At 36.9% G+C, this 20498-nt stretch overlaps 1 protein-coding gene across 1 annotated transcript in view; it reads right to left on the bottom strand.

The window, feature by feature from the left end:
• The window catches only part of ROBO1 (roundabout guidance receptor 1), a 1264035-nt gene that overhangs the window by 1139409 nt on the left and 104128 nt on the right, over positions 1–20498 (bottom strand). The window lies entirely within an intron of this gene.

Here is a 20498-nt window from a genome sequence, read left to right as displayed (position 1 = left end):
TAAACAGAATCACCAAGAAACATATGACTAGCTACAAAGGAAAGATGCTATGTATTCCTTATTTGAAAATAGGGGCTTTCATTTCCAATAATTAAAAAATTAGAGAATGACAATTCTGGTTGGGAACCTAATTTTATTTCTTTTTTTTTAGGTAAAGACTTATACTTTACAAAGCATAAAAGTGAGTTAGTAGATGTGTCCCAAACAAGGAAGGTACTGATGGGGCTTTGTTTAGCAGTTCTGTGATTCCTAGAGTGTTTGCAGTACCTTATCCAGCAATTCCAACAGCTGTACTTTTAAGTTGTTAGGGTTATTTGACACATCAATAAATTCTCATAAAATGAGAATTGGATATTTTGTGGAGGAGGAGAAGGAAGAAAGATCTCAGCTGAATCAATGATTTGTATATTCACTAATAAGGCAGTTAACATTTTAAAAGTATTTTTATTTGTAAAGTGAGCATAGGAACAACTCCTATAAGGATGACTGCTGAATAATATATACACAGAATATTATTTCCCATTATCTTTTACAATGATTTAAAATATTTCTATCACGTGTGGTTAAATGTTACAAAGGGGAAGTGATGCTATCTTGGTTTTCATTTTTATAAATAATACTAGAGGTCTGGTACATGAAAATTCTTGCCCTGAATGGGGGGGTCCCTCAGCCCGGCCTGCCCCTCTCAAAGTCCGGGAACCCTCAGGGGCAGGAGGCGACCTGGCGATCAGGGGAAGGCGACACCCCATCACAGCTCTGCTACTGCCACTGCCAGCAGCACAAGCCTCGGCCGGCCCTGGTTACCTGAGCCTCGGGCAGCCCTGGGTGGCTGGGCAGCTGCCATCTGAGGCTTGCCTGTGCCTTGGGCCAGCCCTGGGCGGCTGGGGGACCTAGGGGACTGGGGGACTCTGGGAGCAGGTGCACGGAACAGCCTTGCATGTGCCGCCCTGGCGGGGCTGAGGGCATTTTGAGCCGCCATCCTGTGGCTGTGGGCACCGCCATCTTTGAGGGTGGGGAAGTCAATTAGCATATTCCCTCCTTATTGGCTGTGGGTGCTGCCATCTGTGACAACATGAGGGTCAATTAGCATATTTCCTCTTTATTAGATAGGATAAGCCAACATTAAGTCCAGTCAAAGATTGTTTTTTTGCCCAGCTTGTGTGGCTCAGTGGTTTTGCACAGACCCATGAACCAGGAGGTCAAGGTTCAATTCCTGTTCAGAGCATATGCTTTGTTGTGGGCTTGATCCCCAGTAGAGAGTGTGCAGGAGGCAGCCTATAAATGATTATCTTTCATAGATGTTTATATCTCTTTTTCCTTCTCCTTTCCTCTCTCTGCAATCAATAAAAACATTTTTTTTTTAAAAAGATTGTTTTTGAAATAATAATGGTGAAATTCCTGCCTGATAAGACCTACAGAATTGGAAAGAAACTGTTGAAGTTTTAGGGTATTAAGAAATGTTTTAGAACTATTTAGGAGAGCCCTGGCCAGGTGGCTCAGTTGGTTGGAGCATTGTCCTGTACACCAAAAGGTTTGATCTCCAGCTGGGGTTTGTTCAGGGGAAACCAATCAATGTTTCTCTCTCACATCAAGGTATCTCTCTGTATTTCCCTTCTTCTCTCTCATTCAAATCAATAAAAAAACATATAGTTGGGTGCAGATTAAAAAAAAAAAATGTTTAGGTGAGTTAACTATTCTGTCTAATCTCTGTGAATACAAAGAAAAAATAGAAAACAAATCCACACAATAACAACATACTTTCTTATAATTTGTTATTTCTGAAGAAATAAACCAGTTGATATTGAATAACTGATAACAGAATAAATATGAACAAAACAAGGACAGAATAGTACCATCTATGAATGTTTAATATTTCTATATAGATATCTATATGAAAAAAATTGCTGAGTTTAAAATTAATTTAAAATTAATTTTTGCCTATTTTATACCTAATTTATATTCTCAAAGATAAAGGGGATCATACCTAGCCTTTGAGTGAATTCAAATGCTGGCAAAATAAATTGACATTTTGCTGCTTGGAATCTGTTTGAAAGCTTATAAATTGAAACACTGCTCCAGGCAGCTATGCCCCATTGATGGAATTAGTAAATCAATCTATCCTCTATGACCTGAGGAAACCATAAAAAGTATCTCTCTCTCATTGATGGCAGGCAATGAAGGAAAAAAATGTTTATAACATCAGGTGGCTGAATACAGGAAAAAGATATATTATAATGACAGTGTAGGAAAACAATTGCAGGTAAGAAAAATAATTATTTAAAATGGTAGTCAAAATAAAAATATTCACATTAAATTATCATAATTTACTCAATTTGATTGAAAAGAGAAAAATCTTTCATCTTAAAGACAACATTTAGATCAAATTTGACAACTTCAATAATGAGCACTTCATATAATAATTCTAGATGGCTTGATGGAGTATACATTTGCCAATGATGGGATGACCATACTTTAAGAGAATAATTATCTAGATAGAATACAATGTCCCCAATGTTACAGAATAAAGAGTTAATTATTCCTTGATCATAATTGTGGGAATATTTCAAATGATGATGTTGGTGTAAGCATGTAACTACTTTTCTAAGTTACAATGACCTTCAAATATTTTTAATTTCTATGACAAGAAAGTACTAATAACTTCTACCTTCATATGTTTTCTTTCCAATACAGCATACTATGATATCATTTACTCTTCATTGGTATTAATACATTTAATAAAAATAGCATTTTGTTCATATTTACACCTGCATATTGCAATATAATCAGCAATTTTAAAACTAATATTTTGTAGAACTTGTTTATATTAACCATCCAGATTCCTCAAATTATACTTGAATTATACTATAAAAGATTAAGATATAATGTAAAATATGTTTTAAAATTGTATTTGAGATTTCAAGAGTATCAACATTTTATAATACAGACACCTTTGAAACTTTGAGATGCACTGATTTAGCCATATAACTCAATTAAATGAGGAGTTTTGATAATTAAAATGTAGTGCTACAAGTAGTTCTTAGGATTTGCATTTAATGACTTAAAATCCAAATTAAGCATAAACAAGGATTAGAGTTTACTTGGGTAGAAATTGGTTTGTTTTGGAATCACTCACCCAAAATAACCATCTGATTATTTTTAGTAGGCAAGCACATTTTCTTAAATTGGATAAGGCCCATTAGGCCCATTAAAAAAATATATATATATATATATATATATATATATATATATATATATATATATATATATATTATTGACTTAAAAGGGGAAGGGAGAGGGAGAGAGAGATGGAAACATCAATGATGACAGAGAATCATTGATTGATTGACTTCTTCCTGCATGCCCCACACTGTGGATGGAGCCCATAGTCCAGACACGTACCCTGACTTGGAATCAAACCATGACCTCCTAGTTTATAGGTCAATGTTCAACCCCTGAGCCACACTGGCTGGGCTAGGCCCACTTTTATATATATAGTTCACCTCTCTGAACTGTGTCAAAGAGCATTCATCAAACAGCTACGAAGTATAATGGGCTTTGGTTTTAGAAAGAAACAATACTTTTCAGTTTCATGACCTTACAGAAAATTATTGGGCGCTACTGTTGGATAATATAATAAGAGAAATAGTGGCTTGTGTTTTGTACTTATATGGTAGGTAAATTAATATTAACATTATAGCCTGTGGATTGACATGGGGAATGGGCATAAAATGTGGTCACCTCTGTTTCTCATGTTGATATATATCATAAAAGTATCTACAGAAAGCATCTACCATAAAAGAGGCACTCAACCACCAAATAGAATGACATGGCCAGTTGATATTTACTTCACCAATGGCGACCCCAGTGCTGGCACACATCATATATAAGTAAGAGGACCACAGTAGGAGGGATAGAGGATATGCATGAGCTCAGCAACATGAAGGTGTATTAAAGCTGATCTAGCAATGCTGCTGACAAAGGCCCAACCTTCCAGAAAGACACCAATGTTCAGTTCCCAATATGGCACCAGAGAAATCACATGACATTAGCGGGAGGTTGATTACATTGGATGAGAATACATTCTGGCAGGAGAAGATATCATCAGATGTGTGTTTTCTTTTCTTTCTTTTTTTTCCCCAATGGTCCTCATCTAGCTTTACTATCCCAGTGCTTTTCAAATGTTTTATCCACCAGCATTGACTCACAGATCATATAGCTTCAGAACAAGGGCCTGTATTATAGAAAAGAGGGGATCCTATACCACACCATCCAGAAACTGCAGGCCTGAGAGAGCTTTTGAACAGCCTGAAAAATTAAACTGCCAGGCCAAAGAAGACCATAATTAAGAGGATGATACACCATATTCCCAGAAGTAGTACATATTTGGAATCAGAGAAATTTACATGGTTCTATGTCTCCAAAACATGAATCATGGAACCAAAGAATGGAAACACTGCAATTATCCCCATGACCTTCTTGTGAAGGTGTTCTTTCTCTTCTGTCAAATATGGTCCCTGAGAGTGTAGATGTTTTCATCCCTAAAAGGAGAACAATTCCACCCAGGGATACAGCCAACATCTAAATCTGTTATAAGCTGTGAGTGTCACCTGGGACCTCTAGATTCTTTTTGCTAAGGGACTAATTGGCAAGAAAATAATCCTCCCATCTGGGGGTGGGGGGGAAGGTAATCGACCATAACCATTAAAATATCAAAAGTCTGCTATAACATGTGGTGACAGAGGGATTTATGTTTAGCGCCTAGGTGATTACCAGAGTGCCTTTTTGTTACTCTAATCCTAAATAGACAAGTGCAGCAAGCTCACGCTGAGAAAAGCACAAAGATCTGTTTTCAGGCCCTCCAGCATGAGGGTCTTTGTCATGCCACCGGGCAACCATCAAGACCATCTGAAGACTGGCAAAGCATGAAGGGAATCTAGAATGAGTAGAGAAGTAGGAAGAATGTAACTGTCAGTTGTGGGCCCAAGAGGAAGGGCTATAGTTCATCACTCTCCCCTTCCCTATTAGTGTTCTCCAGGAAGACAGCCCCTGAGATACCCTGAAATATTTGTTTTAGGAATTTATTCTAAGAAAGTAGAGAGAGCAGAATAAGGGCCAGACTTTGGTTGACATTATGATGTGCTCACTATCTGTATGCTCCTCCTTTGAAGGACTTTTTGTCTTCCCTCCTGGGAATGCTGTCAGGAGACAGCTTCCAGCTATCAACCCCTTCAGGAATTACTTAATTTCAGAGGTCCACTTCACCTAAGGTCATGCACTTTGCTGGGGTGACACAAATCAAATGACTGATGGCTGCAGAGGTTATACAGTTCTTTATGGCTATTTGCTCCTCTTTTCTCCTACCTTCCACAAGTGTTTATATGAAAAGCCCAGGGATACAGCTAGCATCTAAAGCATCCTGCATACTTTATTCTGACTTAGAATCTGCTCCCAGGGAAACCAAGTTGCAATACTGCATGATGACTGTTTTACATATTCTTTTATTCTTATTAAAGTGTTTTCTTATGCTTGCAATCCAAGAGTTCTGCCATTCAACTCAACAGTCACTCCTTTTATTTATCTTTATCTCTTTTCTTTCCATTTCTCTCCTTTTCCCATTTTTCTTTCCTTCCCACCGTTAGTATTTTTCTTTGTTTCTTAACAACCAGTTTTCCTTCTAACTTTATTCTGCCCTTTCTTTCTGCCCCTTTCTTTTTTCTTTTTATATTTTATATTTTTACAGAGACAAGTGAACACGTACAGATTACATAGTGCCATAAAATATTCTACCATAAATTGCCTAGACACCTTTTTTGCCTGCAAGAAAATTCCTTGTTCCGAAGCAATATATTTTCTATATTACAATTTACATACTAAAATTTCATGTCTTTGAAAATAACTTAGATGATGTCATCTGGTTAACAGCAGGGAATGCAGCAAATACAATAAAGAGGCAATATGGAATACTTTTTACTGAATTTTTCATTACTCCTTGTTAATATTTTTTCATTTTGTCTCTTTCAATGCCTAGCTGCAATAATACTCTTCCCCTAAGAACTGTTAAAATCTGAGCAGCACCTCTGAAGTTTAAAATGTAAAGAGCAGTCCTCCTTTTTTACAGGTTTTCTATGATAATAATTAGAATGAGCCACTCATCCTGAAAGTGGCCTTCTAAATTACTGTGAAATAACCATGGATGCCATTACACACACTTACGCATGTGATTTAAATTCCCTGGAACCTCTCTGCACTTTGAATGAGAATTAGTAGCTTCGAAAGGTTTACCTTCACATTGAAAACTGATCAAAGCAAGTGGAAAAATGAACTTGAAATTACTCTTCAGAATTGAGATCTCTGATGCTTTTCATGCCAAACTGCAACCTCCAAAATGCTTCAGTCTCTTGCAAGTCGTCTATATTGTAGATAATATGACTGTGTTAATCAATACATTTTAATGAATTTTTTTTCAGATTATTAAACCATCATTATTTGACTATTAGAATCCACTTTTGAAAAAACAAACAAAACACCATCAAATCTAAATAGAGACAGGGAAAGGGAAGCTTCAGTCATATTTTAATTAGTACGTGCCAGCGTTTCTCCTCAATGGAGTTTCTACCTGTAAAGGAAGCTGGTTTCTGCCAATACTCCAGAGGCTTCATCCAGGTATAATAAGAATCACAAGATCAAAAACCTGCCATTTGAAAGAGACTTCGTAAACATCATCAGTTTATATTTTTTCCTGTCTGGCCTTTCCCCTCAGCCTCTTGGGTTCCCAGAGGGCCGCACAACCTTCACCATTTGCTCAGCTAGTAAGGTTGCTTGGAACAATGGCAAGAAGAGGAATAGAGGTGCAAAATGTGCCTCAGAGCTGCCATGCAGCTGTGGAGGGAACAAGTGTCTTTGCAAAACTGTCACTTAGAGACCTGTGGGAGAATCTAAAAGAAAGTCTTGACTCCAAGAAAATAACATGATGTTTTAGCAGAACTGCGAGATGGAACCAAATAATATAAAATTATCCTGGCATAAAAGGTGATTCTCAATAGCAAAAACAAAACAAAACAAAAAAAAACACACACAAAAAGAAACACACAAATATAAATTTTATGTTAGAACTCAGAAGCTGTAATTCTGACAAGCTGGAACCCCTCAATACATTTTTTTATAAAAATAATTTCCAGTAATGTGGACATAATACAGTAAGCCATCACTTACTGAATTCCAGGTTTCTACAATTTTTTTTACTCCTGATAATTGTCACAATACTTATCTAAAAAAATCCATGGACTATATTATTAATAAGGTAATTATAGAAAGGTTCCATAAAAACAAAGTGATATATTAGAAAAATTAAGTTATTTACTGGATTATACTCTTATCAGAAGGCAGTTCATATCTTTATTGATACAAACATATACCATAGTATCTTAGATTTCTCATCTATAAAATTGTTTTAAATTTCTGTAACTGGTAATTCCTCTCATTTTCCTACTCAGCCTCGCTTTTATACGAATTTGTAATCTTCCCATTATCAATTTTACTATGAGCTCACTGAGTATTCTTAATCCAAAACATTTTATCTTTAATTCCTCTATAACACTTGTCTGTATTTCTAGAGCACTTGGTATAATCTGCCTAGCTATGTCATTTTATAGATGATGGCATTGTTAACTATTTAGTCCTAGAAACCATCTGTTCCTTGGGTCTCTTTTTACTTCACTCTTTGTTGGCCCCTTAAATGTTTTTGTTTGCCAGAATCCTGTTCTTATATCTGACTCTTAATCTATGTTAAAATTGTCTTATACTAACAACTTCAAATATCCTAATATGGCTCCCACATCAGTGACTTCTCTACAAACATGGTCTTTTTCTTTATTCTACTAGCCACCAAGAGCTCAAGCTAAACCTTCTATACATAAATTTAAATTATTTTGTGTGTTTCTATAGAAAGTTTAAAGTCTTTACTGATTCATTCACCAAACATTTTTGAACATTTTCTATGCCGTTGGTTTGCTAGCATCATAATAGATTATAATTATCTTATTATTATGTCTCTTTCCTCTATTAGTCTGGAAATACCTAGGGGACAATGATAGCATCTTAGTAGTTTGTTTTGTTTTTAATTTCAATGACCTGAATCTTCTATATTAGACTAGAGGCTCGGTGCACAAAATTCGTGCATGGGTGGGGTTCTGCCTGGCTAGCGATCGAGGCCAATCGGGGCCAGTGGCTGGAGAGGGATCATGGGAGGGCTCCAGGGCATGTCCGGCCCCATCTCACCCAGTCTCGATCAGCTGGACCCCAGCAGCAAGCTAACCTACCGATCGGAGCATCTACCCCCTGGTGGTCAGTGCACATCATAGCAACTGGTCAGTTGACTGCTTGGTTGGACACTTAGCTTATTAGGCTTTTATATATATAGATTGTAACTCACGGCGTGAAATGCTAGGCACACACTTTCCCTCCAGTCCCTGGTCTTGGAGACCTCATGTCCTTCCAAGGCTCTGCTCACCCTCTTCAGCTGCCACATGAAGTAAATTTCATCGTGTGCATGGAAACCTTTTGCAGGCTCCATGGGTGTGTCTTTACTTCACTGCAGTTCTGATTACCCCAACATAAGGAGAGACACCCTCATTATCAGGTAATACCATCGTGGTGAGACCCCTGCTCAACCTACTGCAGTGGTTTTAAATAGGCCATGGCAAGAGTTCTTACCTTTTCTATTCTTTCATGCATTCAATAGATAATGCCATGCCTTAAGTGTGCCAGTCACATTTCTAGATGGTTTGGCTCAGTGGATAGAGCCATGGCCTGCGGACTGAAGGGTCCTGGGTTCAATTCTGGTCAAGGGCACATTCCTGGCTTGCAGGCTTAATCCCCAGTAGGGAGCGTGTGGGAGGCAGCAGATCAATTCTCTCTCATCATTGATATTTCTATCTCTTTCTCCTTCTGCCTTCCTCTTTGAAATCAATAAAAATATATTAACAAAAATAAAAATAAATAGGCCATGAATCAAATGTTGCTTCTTTCCATCCATCCAGTCCCCTCTCACCCTCTTTTGTCTTCCCCGCCTCCCCCCGACCCCCGACACACACACACTCTGCTGGGGTCTGTAAAATGGGGTCAGAATTTCTACTTCAACCAAAGGCGACGCTTCTGCATGGCCCTCCTTCCCTGCCCATCTCTGTCCCCAGTCCTGTGGGGTCTCTTCCTCCCTCCCCTCCATCTAACTTGGTGGGCCCTGCTCTGCCCCCTCCTCCTGTGACCCCTTGTCTGCAGCCTCCCCCTTTCTCTTCCAGGGGTGGAGTTCCCCAAAGGCTGTGCAGGGTGAGGTGGGGCTGTGCAGGGCGGGACTGTATGGGGTGGGGTGGGGCTTTGCTGGGTGGTTGAGATGGTGTGTTCGAAGCAGTGAGGGTGGGGCTGTGCAGGGGGTGCCTCAGAGGAGAGCTGGGGTGACAGGTCATGGGAGGGAGGAGGGAGGGATGTGGAAACTGTCCCATGGGAGAGGCACTGGGCTCCTTGGCTGCCCCCACCCAGCAGCTTTTCTAGATCCCTGCACAGCTGTCACCCTCCGCTCCTCATTGCCTCCTGCTTCCTTTCAAGTTTTGGACTCAGTTTCTCTGACTCAGCCCCGACCCCTCTCTGCTACATCCCCGGGAGCCCAAGGCCAGCCATTGGCCTTGGGCAAGTGCGCCTGGCCCGTCCCCCCATAATGGTGCTGCCCACTCTCCTGGAGTAGTTAGTGAAACTTAACAAATACAAAGAAACATCTCTGAAGATTATAAATTGCGCACCGAGAACGCCACAGGCTGCAGAGGGCTGCGCAGTCCATGGCTCTCAGATCACATGTAGCAGCCTCCTGTGCCACCAGGTCCTTCCTGGCTCCCACTCCCACCCGCCTCCGCAGGGGCTTGGGCCAAACCGTGAGAGCTTCCTGATAGCTCTCACATCACACCTCACTTTCCAGTCCAGCCCACCAGCGCTCCCAGCAAGCTAACCTATTGGTTGGAGCATCTTCCCCTGGTGGTCAGTGCGCGTCATTGCAACTGGTCGAATGGAACTCCTGGTTGAGGGGACAATTTGCATATTAAGCTTTCGTTATATAGTATTGTAAGCAATGGAGAACAGAGAATTTGTTTGTTTAAATCTACATCAATAAGCATAACATCTTGCAATTGGTAGACAATTAGTACTTGTTGAATTGCATCACCTAGATATATGTGAACCACTTCTCTGTTATTATTACCATTTTTAGCTCTATATAATGCATACTCTATACATGCTACAGATGCCCCAGGTCTCTAAATGCATCAAAACAGTTTCTCTGGCAAGAGTTCTTACCTTTTCTATTCTTTCATGCATTCAATAGATAATGCCATGCCTTAAGTGTGCCAGTCACATTTCTAGATACTTGAGTTTAATGATAGAATCTCTATTTTCAGAGCGATGAAATTTAGGTGGTGGTTCAGACAATGTCTTATGCTGAGACCTGAAAAATTTGAAGGAGAGCTGACAATTTTAGTATTGCCTTTCTTAGAGCACTGATGATAGCTCCTTCTGACTCCAGCCCTCTGAAGAAGATGGTCTGATTGTCTGCGTCTACCCATGTTTTTTGAGCAGCCCAGTTTCTCCTTTTTTGGTTTCTGTAGGGAAATCACCTTTTTCCACATCTTTCCCTCCTCACTTAATGACAGGCACATGCTTTAATATGTGATTCCAGCTAACACATTCTCTAGAATTTAGTTTAATTTTATTTTTTCCCCTAACCAGGCACCATTTCTTCTTCACCATTTGAAGTTATACTCTTCTAGTTCCCTCAGAGCACACTCCTTGTTATTACACCACCTGTCTAAAAATGTACTAGAGAAGGTATTTTTCTCATTCCTTCTTGTTGTGTAGGTGTTACACACTCACTTTGTGCTATGATGGTCTATTATGTCTTTGCCCTGATATCTTCAACTCTTCACTGTAAAATTTCCATGGAAACAAAATCTAACAATAAACAATTGATTCCTTCCAGTATTATAAAAATTTTTCTGAAAATTAAAGGTGCCATAATAATAAGCATGCTTGCTCAATAGAATGTATATCTATCCATGAATGGAGAACGTTAGATGCTTTCTTTTTTAAAATATATTTTTATTGATTTTAGAGAGGAAGGGAGAAGGAGAAAAAGATAGAAACATCAATGATGAAAGAGAATCACTGATCAAGTGCCTCCTGCACTCCCCCTACTGGAGTTAGAGCCTGCAACCAAGGCATGTGCCTTTGACCGGAATTGAACCAGAGACCTTTTAGTCCATACACTCTATCCTATACTCTATCTACTTAGCCAAACTGGCTAGGGTGAAAATTAGATGCTTTCTATGTTATATCATATAAGAAATAAGAAAAGCATAGCACATTTCATAAATATCATCATTAATTTTGCTTATATTTTAAAATTACTTTGATTTTCTAATCTAGCTTATTAAATGAAGCTACATAATGAGAAATGGATTTAAATATTTCAATCTTCAGTTAATTTTTCTTTCACCATAGATACACTTTTAACATATTTGTGGAAAATATTCCAGTTATGATTAAAGTATTCTTACAAGTATTTTATAGAGTTTTGAAATACTGCGTATGTTCAGAAATTATATGTGTATTGATAAAACCAAGGATTTTATGTAATATAAATGTAATTTCATATATTTTATAGACTCCATTTAATACTTGGTTGTGCTATTGTATTTTATTTTAAGTATTCCTTTCAATATCAGTTTCCTGCTTTCATTTGTATTGTCCCATTTTATTATTGCCACATTAATTGTACATATTTCATAAAAATATTTTCTTGTGTATTTCTATGAACAATAATCATTCAGATATACTGGAAGAAATATACTGGCAGTTAAAATATCCTTTGTTGGTGTCTCTTCTTTAAATAATCTATAATAATAAAAGCATAATATGCTAATTAGACTGGATGTCCTTCTGGATGACCTTCCGGACTAAATCAGGGCTGCGAGGGAAGCCTGGGTCCCGGGTGCCAGAGGGAAGCCAGTGCCGACAGCCAGGGGAAGGAAGGCCTACTCTTGCATGAATTTCATGCATCAGGCCTCTAGTATTTAATATAACAATATTAAATTGTGTTTGCAATAGTTTTAAGTTCTTATAATTTAAAAGTGATAGTCAAGAACAACCTTTGAGGTTATAAATATGATGGGTTGGGGTAGCTCTACCTTTATGAGGCCACAGACTGGAAGATTTTTAAAAATTGACTTAATAATAGAGTTTAAGGAAGGAAAAATAGATACCTACAAAATAAGTGTTTTTAAAATCAAGAAAAAAAATAAAGTGGTTATGTGGAAAAATTTAACTTTACCTTAAAAAGCTGACCTAATTTTAATGCTAATCGGCCTGAACCCTTGTGGTCTTCCCTACCACTTGGACTCTGGAATGTGCACAGAGGCTTTGAAATAATCAGAACTACCATTAATTAACTTTCTTCACCATTTAGCCCTTTCTCTAGGGCAATGTGCCCTCAGTGTTATCTATCTGTTAATCTGTACTGATGCCAGAGCCCCAGGACCTGTTCTCTTTGCTCCCCGAGATCACCCTTACATTCCTTTTGGAGTACATAAATCCCTGTTTTACGGGTGTACAAAATTGATGGTCTGGGAGCTGAACCATACAGGGATCCTTTTTTTTTTTCTTTCCTACTGCTGCACAGACTTCTTTTGTAAGTAAATTCCCAGTAAAGCAACAAGCTGGATTTGTCTTCATTGATTTTGGATTCTCAGCTTCTTCAGCATTTGGGGGTTGCTTGGCATACAAGGCCCTTTCATGAAACAGTGATTAAAGAAACAGCAGAAAAAAATAATACTTTGGATTAAGACTGAGGAAATTGTGATGGTCTTGAAGTTGCAAGAAAGGGTCTTAAACACAAAAGCAATACAAAAGATCAATGAAACCAGAGCTGGTTATTTGAAAAGATAAATAAGATTAATGTTCCATTAGTCAGACTCATTAAGAAACAGAGAAGACCCAAATAAATAAAATCAGAAACAAAAGTGGTGAAGTAACAGCTAACACCACAGAAATACAAAGGGTAGTAAGAAAATACTATGAACAACTATATGCCAAAAAGTGGGACAATGTACATGAAATGGATAAATTCCTAGAAAAATGTAATCTTCCAAAACTGTATCAGGAAGAATCAGAAAACCTGAATAGGCCACTAACAACTGATGAAATTGAAGAAGTAATTAAAAAACAAAAAAAACAAAACAAGAAACAAAAAACAAAAAACCTCTCAGCAATCAAATCCCTGGTCTGGATGGCCTCATTCCTTGTTTTATCAAACATTCAAAGAAAAACTAACATCTATCCTCCTCAAACTATTCAGAAAAATCCAAGAGGAAGACACTTTCCAACACCTTTTTATGAGGCCACATTATCCTAATTCCAAAACCAAATAAAGACCTAAAAAGAAAGAGAATTACAGGCCAATAGCCCTGATGAACATAGATGCTAAAATCCTCCACAAAATATTAGCAAATCACATCCAGCAATATATTAGAAAGATCATACACCATGACTAAGTGGGATTTATTCCAGGGATGCAAGGCTGGTACAATATTTGTAAATTAATATGATACAGCACATTAACATATTGAAGGACAAAATTCACATGATCATATCAATAGCTGCAGAAAAAGCATTCAACTAAATCCAATACCCATTTTTGGTAAAAATTCTCAGCAAAGTGGGAATAGAGGGATCATACCTCAACATAATAAAGGCCATATATGACAAACCTACAGCCAATATCATTCTCCATGGGCCAAACCTAAAACCATTTCCCCTAAGCAACGGAACAAGACAGGGTCGTCCAATTCCACCACTCTTTTTCAACATCATACTGGAAGTCCCAGCCATAGCAATCAGATAAGAAAACATAAAAGGCATCTAAATTGGAAAGGAGGAAGTAAAAACTGTCATTATACACCTCTTGCATCATATTGTACATAGAAAACCCTAAAGATTCCATCAAAAACTACTAAATTTAATAAATGAATTTGGCAAATTGGCAAAATTAACACCCAGAAATCAAATTGATGGCATTTTTATACACTGGTAATGAACTCTCAGAAAGAGAAACTAAAAAACCAATACCATTCACCATTACAACAACAACAAAAAATAAGTTAATTAGGAATAAACTTAACCAAGGAGGTAAAAGACTATACTCAGAAAACTACAGGACATTGAAAAAAGAGATATCAGAAGATATAAACAAGTTGGAGAATATACCATGTTCATGGATTGGTAGAATTAACATCATTAAAATGTCCACAGTATCCAAAGCAATCTATAGATACAATGCAATCCCTTCTATAATACCAATGACATATTTCACAGATCTAGAACAAATACTCCAAAAATTTATATGGAACAAAAAAGAGTCCAAATAGCTGCAGCAATCTTGAGAAAGAAGAACAAAGTTTCAGGGATCACAATACCAGATATTAAGTAATACTACAAAGTCACTATAATCAAAACAGCCTGGTCCTGGCACAAGAACAGGCATATACAAGTAGATCAGTGGAACAGAACAGAGGCCCAATAAATCAAAACAGGCCATTTTGCTCAATTAACATTCAACAAAAGAGACAAGAGCAACCAGTGGAATACAGGACTTTACCTCCTTGGTTAAACTTATTTCTAGATATTTTATTTCAGTTTTTGATGCAATAAAAAATGGGAGTTTTCCTAGGGTTTTTTTTCTGATTGTTTATTATTGTTATATAAAAATGTAACTGATTTTTGGATATTTATTTTGTATCCTGTTACTTTACTAATTTGCTTATCAGTCCTAGTAGTATTTGGTGTAGTCTTTGGGTTTTCTATATACACTACGATATCATTTGCTAATAATGCAGTTTTACTTCTTTCTTTCAAATTAGAATGCCATTTATTTCTTCTTCCTGTCTGCTTGCTGTGGCTAGAACTTCTAATACTATCCTATCTAATAAAATGGTAATATGCAAATTAACTATCACTCCTTCACAAAGATGGTGGCGCCCATAGCCACAAGATGGCGACACCCAGTCCTCTCGGCCCCGCCGGAGTTCCCCAGTCCCAGGGGGATGGTCCCTGAGAGCGGGCAGCTTGAGTGGCCTGGCGAAATGCTTGCTTTGTCGCCGCGGCAACGAGGCAAGCATTCATCCCGGCTGCAGAGGGCTTCTGGGCAGCGGGCACGGCGATGAGGCAAGCATTCCACTCCTGGCCGCGATGGGCTTCTGGGCCACAGAGAGCCTCTGGGAAGCGGGCGCAAAGTGGCCAGGCCCCGCAGAGAGCTACTGGCGCACAGATTTGTGTGCAGGGCTACTAGTGTTGAATAAGAGAGGTGAAAGTGGACATCTCTGTTTTGTTCCTGATCTTAAAGGAAACACTTTTAGTTTTTGCCCATTGAGTATAATGTTGGCTGTGGGTTTTTCATATATAACCTGATATATCTCCTTGGGCAAGGGAAACAAAAAAAGTAAACAAATGTAAGTACATCAAACTAAAAAGGCTTTGCACAGAAAACAAACTGTCAACAAAATAAATAAAAGAAGAACCCACTGAATGGGCAAACTACCTAAATAGACACTTCTCCGAAGAGGACATGCAGATGGGCAATAGACATTCAAAAAGATGCTCAACATCACTAATAATTAGAGAAATGCAAATTAAAACTACATTAGATATTACCTCACACCTGACAGAATGGGTATGATCACTAAATCAATAAACAACAAGTGTTGGGGAGGATGTGCGGAAAAGGAAACCCTAGTACACTGTTGGTGGGAATACAGATTCATGTAGTCACTGTGTAAAGCAGTATGTAGTTACCTAAAAAAATGAAAATTGGAACTGCCTAATGACCCAGTGATTCCACCTCTGGGAATATACCCAGAGAAACCTGAAACACTGATGTGAAGGAATATTTGCACCACTATCTTCATTGGAGGACTATTTACAATGGAGTAAAGACTATCTCTTCAATAAATGCTATTGGGAAAATTGGAGAGATACCTGCCCAAATGCCCATCTCTAGACAAGTGGATGGAAAAGCTGTGGTTAATTTACACAATGGAATATTATTCAGTCACAAAAAAGAAGGAAATCTTACCTTTTGAGAGCATGGATAGACCTGGAGAGTATGCTAAGTGAAATAAGCCAGACAGAGAAAGACAAGTACCATATGATATCACTTATTTGTGGAATCTAATGAAAACAAAGAAACAAACAAACAAACAAACACATTGGAAACTGACTTACAGATACAGATGACAGACTGACAGTTGTCAAAGGAAAGGGGTTCTGGGGGTCTGGGTGACAAAAGTGAAAGGATTAAGCAAAAAAAGAAAGAGATAATAGTATGATGATTACCAGAGGGACAGGGAATGGCGGAGGTGGTAGAAGAGGGTAAAGGGGGACAAAATAGTGACAGAAGACTAGGCCAGTGATGGCGAACCTATGACACGCGTGTCAGCACTGACACGTGTAGCCATTTCTGATGACACGCGGCCGCTGAGGCGGCCGCATGCCGAGGATGAAACATTTGCGAAATAATGTTTTTTCCTCAAAGTGACACACTACCCAAGTTATGCTCAGTTTTTTGGCGAAGTTTGACACACCAAGCTCAAAAGGTTGCCCATCACTGGACTAGGCTTTAGATCGTGAACACATAATACAATATGTGGATGATGCATTATAAAATTGTACACTTAAAATAACATAATTTTATTAACCAATATCAATACTCATTAAATTTAATAAAAAAATAAAAGTAAATAAAAGAAATAAAGCTAATGAAAGGGATTGACCCTACAATATAATACATATCTTAAAGTATATTAATTTTAAAAAAGAATTGTCTTAAGGAATACTAGCACAGCCTGCAGCACCAATTTTGCACATCATTTTAAAGCATGTTAGGACTATTTGAAAGACATGACAACTTTTTACTAGTTTTAGTGAAAAAAAAAGTGCTTTATTTATGTAGGTCCTATTTTGGTCCATAGACAATTTGATACAATTAAGGCACCTGAATATCTATACTAATAAGAGAGTAATATGCTAATTAGACCCTGAGACCTTCCGGAAGTCTTTCCGGACAAAGCCATGGTGGTGGGGCTGAGGCAGAGGCAGTTAGGGGCTATCAGGCCAGGAGGGAAGGGCAGTTGGGGGTGATCAGGCCGGTAGTGGGGGCAGTTGGGGGCAAGCAGGCGGCAGACAGAGTGGTTAGGGGCAATCAGGAAGGCAGCCAGGTGAACAATTAGGAGCCAGTGGTCCCAGATTGCGAGTGGGAAAGATATAAAAGACTTTTATCGGTGGTGTCATAATGAATCGATTATTGCCATTTTCCTATGTTTTGAAACTTTTTAAAATATTAGCTTGAATCGTATTCTTGCTCCTTGTGTTAAAATTAATTATCAACTAAAATGTTCCAATTTTCTTAAAATCACTTGTTTTTGTGTTTAAAAATTACTTCCTCAAAAAATAGTTCTTATTTGGAACTGAAAATAACTTACATGACATAAGGAGAACTTTATAACATAAGGAGAAAATGTTGTGCCTTAGTCTTTTGTGCTCATGTTGCTCTCAGTTATGACTAGGAGTTTTTTCTGTAGCACCTTCAGAATTAAATGTAGCCAATTGTTCTGTAGGTTGATTGATGAAAAATTGATGCCTATGTGACTTAATGGATTGTGCATTGGCAGGTGATATAGACAAAAATTTTGTTTTAATGTATAAATTACAATGAAAATCTTAAATACAAATACTACCAAAGCCTTATTTGATACATTACTGCAGGTTTTAGTATAAAGCCTTTTTGAATTGACTTTCTATGTTTAGGATGTTTGAAACTAAATGCTGAGGTGAAATTGGGTTCAGCCATTTGAGAAGCATGGCCATGTCAATGAAAAAGGACAGCTCTCCACACCTTTTAAAGTATGTTGTTTTTTGTTTGTGTTTTTGTTTCAAAAATATTTATGCAATTTATTTCTTTTTTATTTTTATAGAATTTATTGGGTTGACATTGGTTAATAAAATTATATAGGTTTCAAGTGTACAGTTCTATAATACATAATCGATATATTGTATTTTAACACAGTAATTCCCTAAATTAATATTAACATTGTTGACTAGATTAGAAGGAAATGTATATCTCCATATACATGTTAAAAGTAATTATATATTTAAGTAAAAAAATATATATTCTTTTTTTAATATATATTTTATTGATTTTTTACAGAGAGGAAGGGAGAAGAATAGAGAGTTAGAAACATCGATCAGTTGCCTCCTGCACACCTCCTACTGGGGATGTGCCTGCAACCAAGGTACATGCCCTTGATCGGAATCTAACCTGGGACCTTTCAGTCCGCAGGCCGACGCTCTATCCACTGAGCCAAACTGGTTAGGGCAAGAATATATATTCTTTATCAGAGTCTCTGGTAGCCCAAATTTCCTTTTTAGAAGAAAGAGACTTTAAGTTCTGAGTTTTATCACTTGGAAGCATGAAGCAACCTTAGGCATTTCAGCTTTAGAGAGAGTCTGATAGATACTAACAAGTAAAGACAAATAATGAATACACTATGGACAAATGCCATGATAGGGGTATAGACACCTTTTGTTCAATTCTAGTACTATATGTAAGAAACCCTATTCTCTATCACACCTAGTAGAAGAAAAAGAGAAGCGGAAGAGAAAAAAAAATACTTAGTTGACCTAATGACATTTCAAAGCAATAAGAAGCTATGGAAATGACTGACTTTTCCTAAATTTAAGTGGAACTTTTTAAAATTTTAGTAGAATGGGGATTTAGAGAAAATACTGTTTTGTTTTACTTCTTTTTCACCTTAGTTTGTGGTCTTTACATTTTACCTCTTCCATTGAGAGGGGTTTAGAATAGAAATTCAGAATATTAAGTACTCAGAGTAAATTATATATATATATATATATATATATATATATATATGTATATATATATATATATATATATACATATATATGTATATATGTATATATGTGTATATATGTGTGTATATATGTATATATATGTATGTATGTATGTGTGTATGTATATATATATATATATATATATATATATATATATATATCTTTACATTCCAGGAAATATAACTTGCCAGTTGTCTAACAATAACAAATTGAAATAGGTAACCACACTTATAGGTAGAACTTAGGATAAACATAAACAGTTTTGGAAGACGGTGCTTCATAAGGCAGAATTAAAATTCAAATTGTTAGCAAAAGAAATGCTGTAAGTTATAGAGTAGCTTTGTGAGATTTGATATACTTATATCCCAGTAATTTAAAATAAGTTACAGTTCAAACTCATCTGCTTTAGGAAAATTTCACAAATGCGTGCCTTTTATACTTCCCATAAATACATAAAATAGATGAAAACCTGCCAGAAATACAGTGAAATAAAGAGAACTATGGTTAATGACCCTTTATGTAAAAATGGGCAGCCGTATTTTAAGCAAAAATTCTATACACACAACAAAATAGTATCTCAAACTGTAATTCAGACAACTATAAAACTATAACAGTTAACATAATTGGTGATGATATCTAAAGTGGTATATCAACTCATATTGTTATATTTATCTCTAACACACTGATTATTAGCAACTTTATAGAATACATTGTTAAACTATTACTGTGATTTGTTGGTCTCCGTTTTATGACAACAGCAAAAAACATGCATGCACACATTGAATTAATTAGCTAACCTTTTAGGTGAACACTAACATTTTTTATTAAGACTTTAGAAGCACAAAACACGTATAAGCCTCATCATTCAAACTGAAGTGATTTGGATAAAATTAGGACAAAAACAAACTACATACAGCCATTTAATATAGTCAGATAAATATAACAATAGACAAACAGTCTATGGAAAAGGTAGAACGTTTTTTATGAGTCAGGTTCCGGGAGTGGGATTGCACAGTAATTCATGAATTTATTTTTTCTCTACTATATTGTTTGACTAATTCTCAAGAGGAAGACACAAGAGGAACTAATATAACTTCTTCAATTAATTGGTTTGGTTTTGACAACCAACTTACTCACCCAGATTGTTTAATTAGCTATCTATGCTTCACTTTATAAGTTGTGAGAAGAGGGAGGGGGAGCTGACTTCTAATTAACAATGACAGGTATATGGAATTATAAGTCAACACTTGGACAGATATAGAAATTAGATTCTGATATACAGTGTTTAAGACTGAACACCTGTAAGTCATGCTCACCTTGTTATATGTAATTAATTGCATAAATTATTTTAGAAAACAATGTTTAAATACAATGTCTCTTATTTGTTAATAATGAGATGGGACATTAAAATAGGAAACCATGGAAAATGTTGTAGAAATAAAGTCTCCTTTAAATGGAAATCTACATTGAAGAGAGGTATTCTAGCTGTGAAAGAGTAAAAA

This window comes from Cnephaeus nilssonii (assembly GCF_951640355.1).
Source record: "Cnephaeus nilssonii genome assembly, chromosome: 3".
Taxonomy (NCBI): Eukaryota; Metazoa; Chordata; class Mammalia; order Chiroptera; family Vespertilionidae; genus Cnephaeus; species Cnephaeus nilssonii.
The sequence above is the reverse complement of the archived record's forward strand: the minus strand, read 5'-3'. Positions and strand labels throughout refer to the sequence as shown.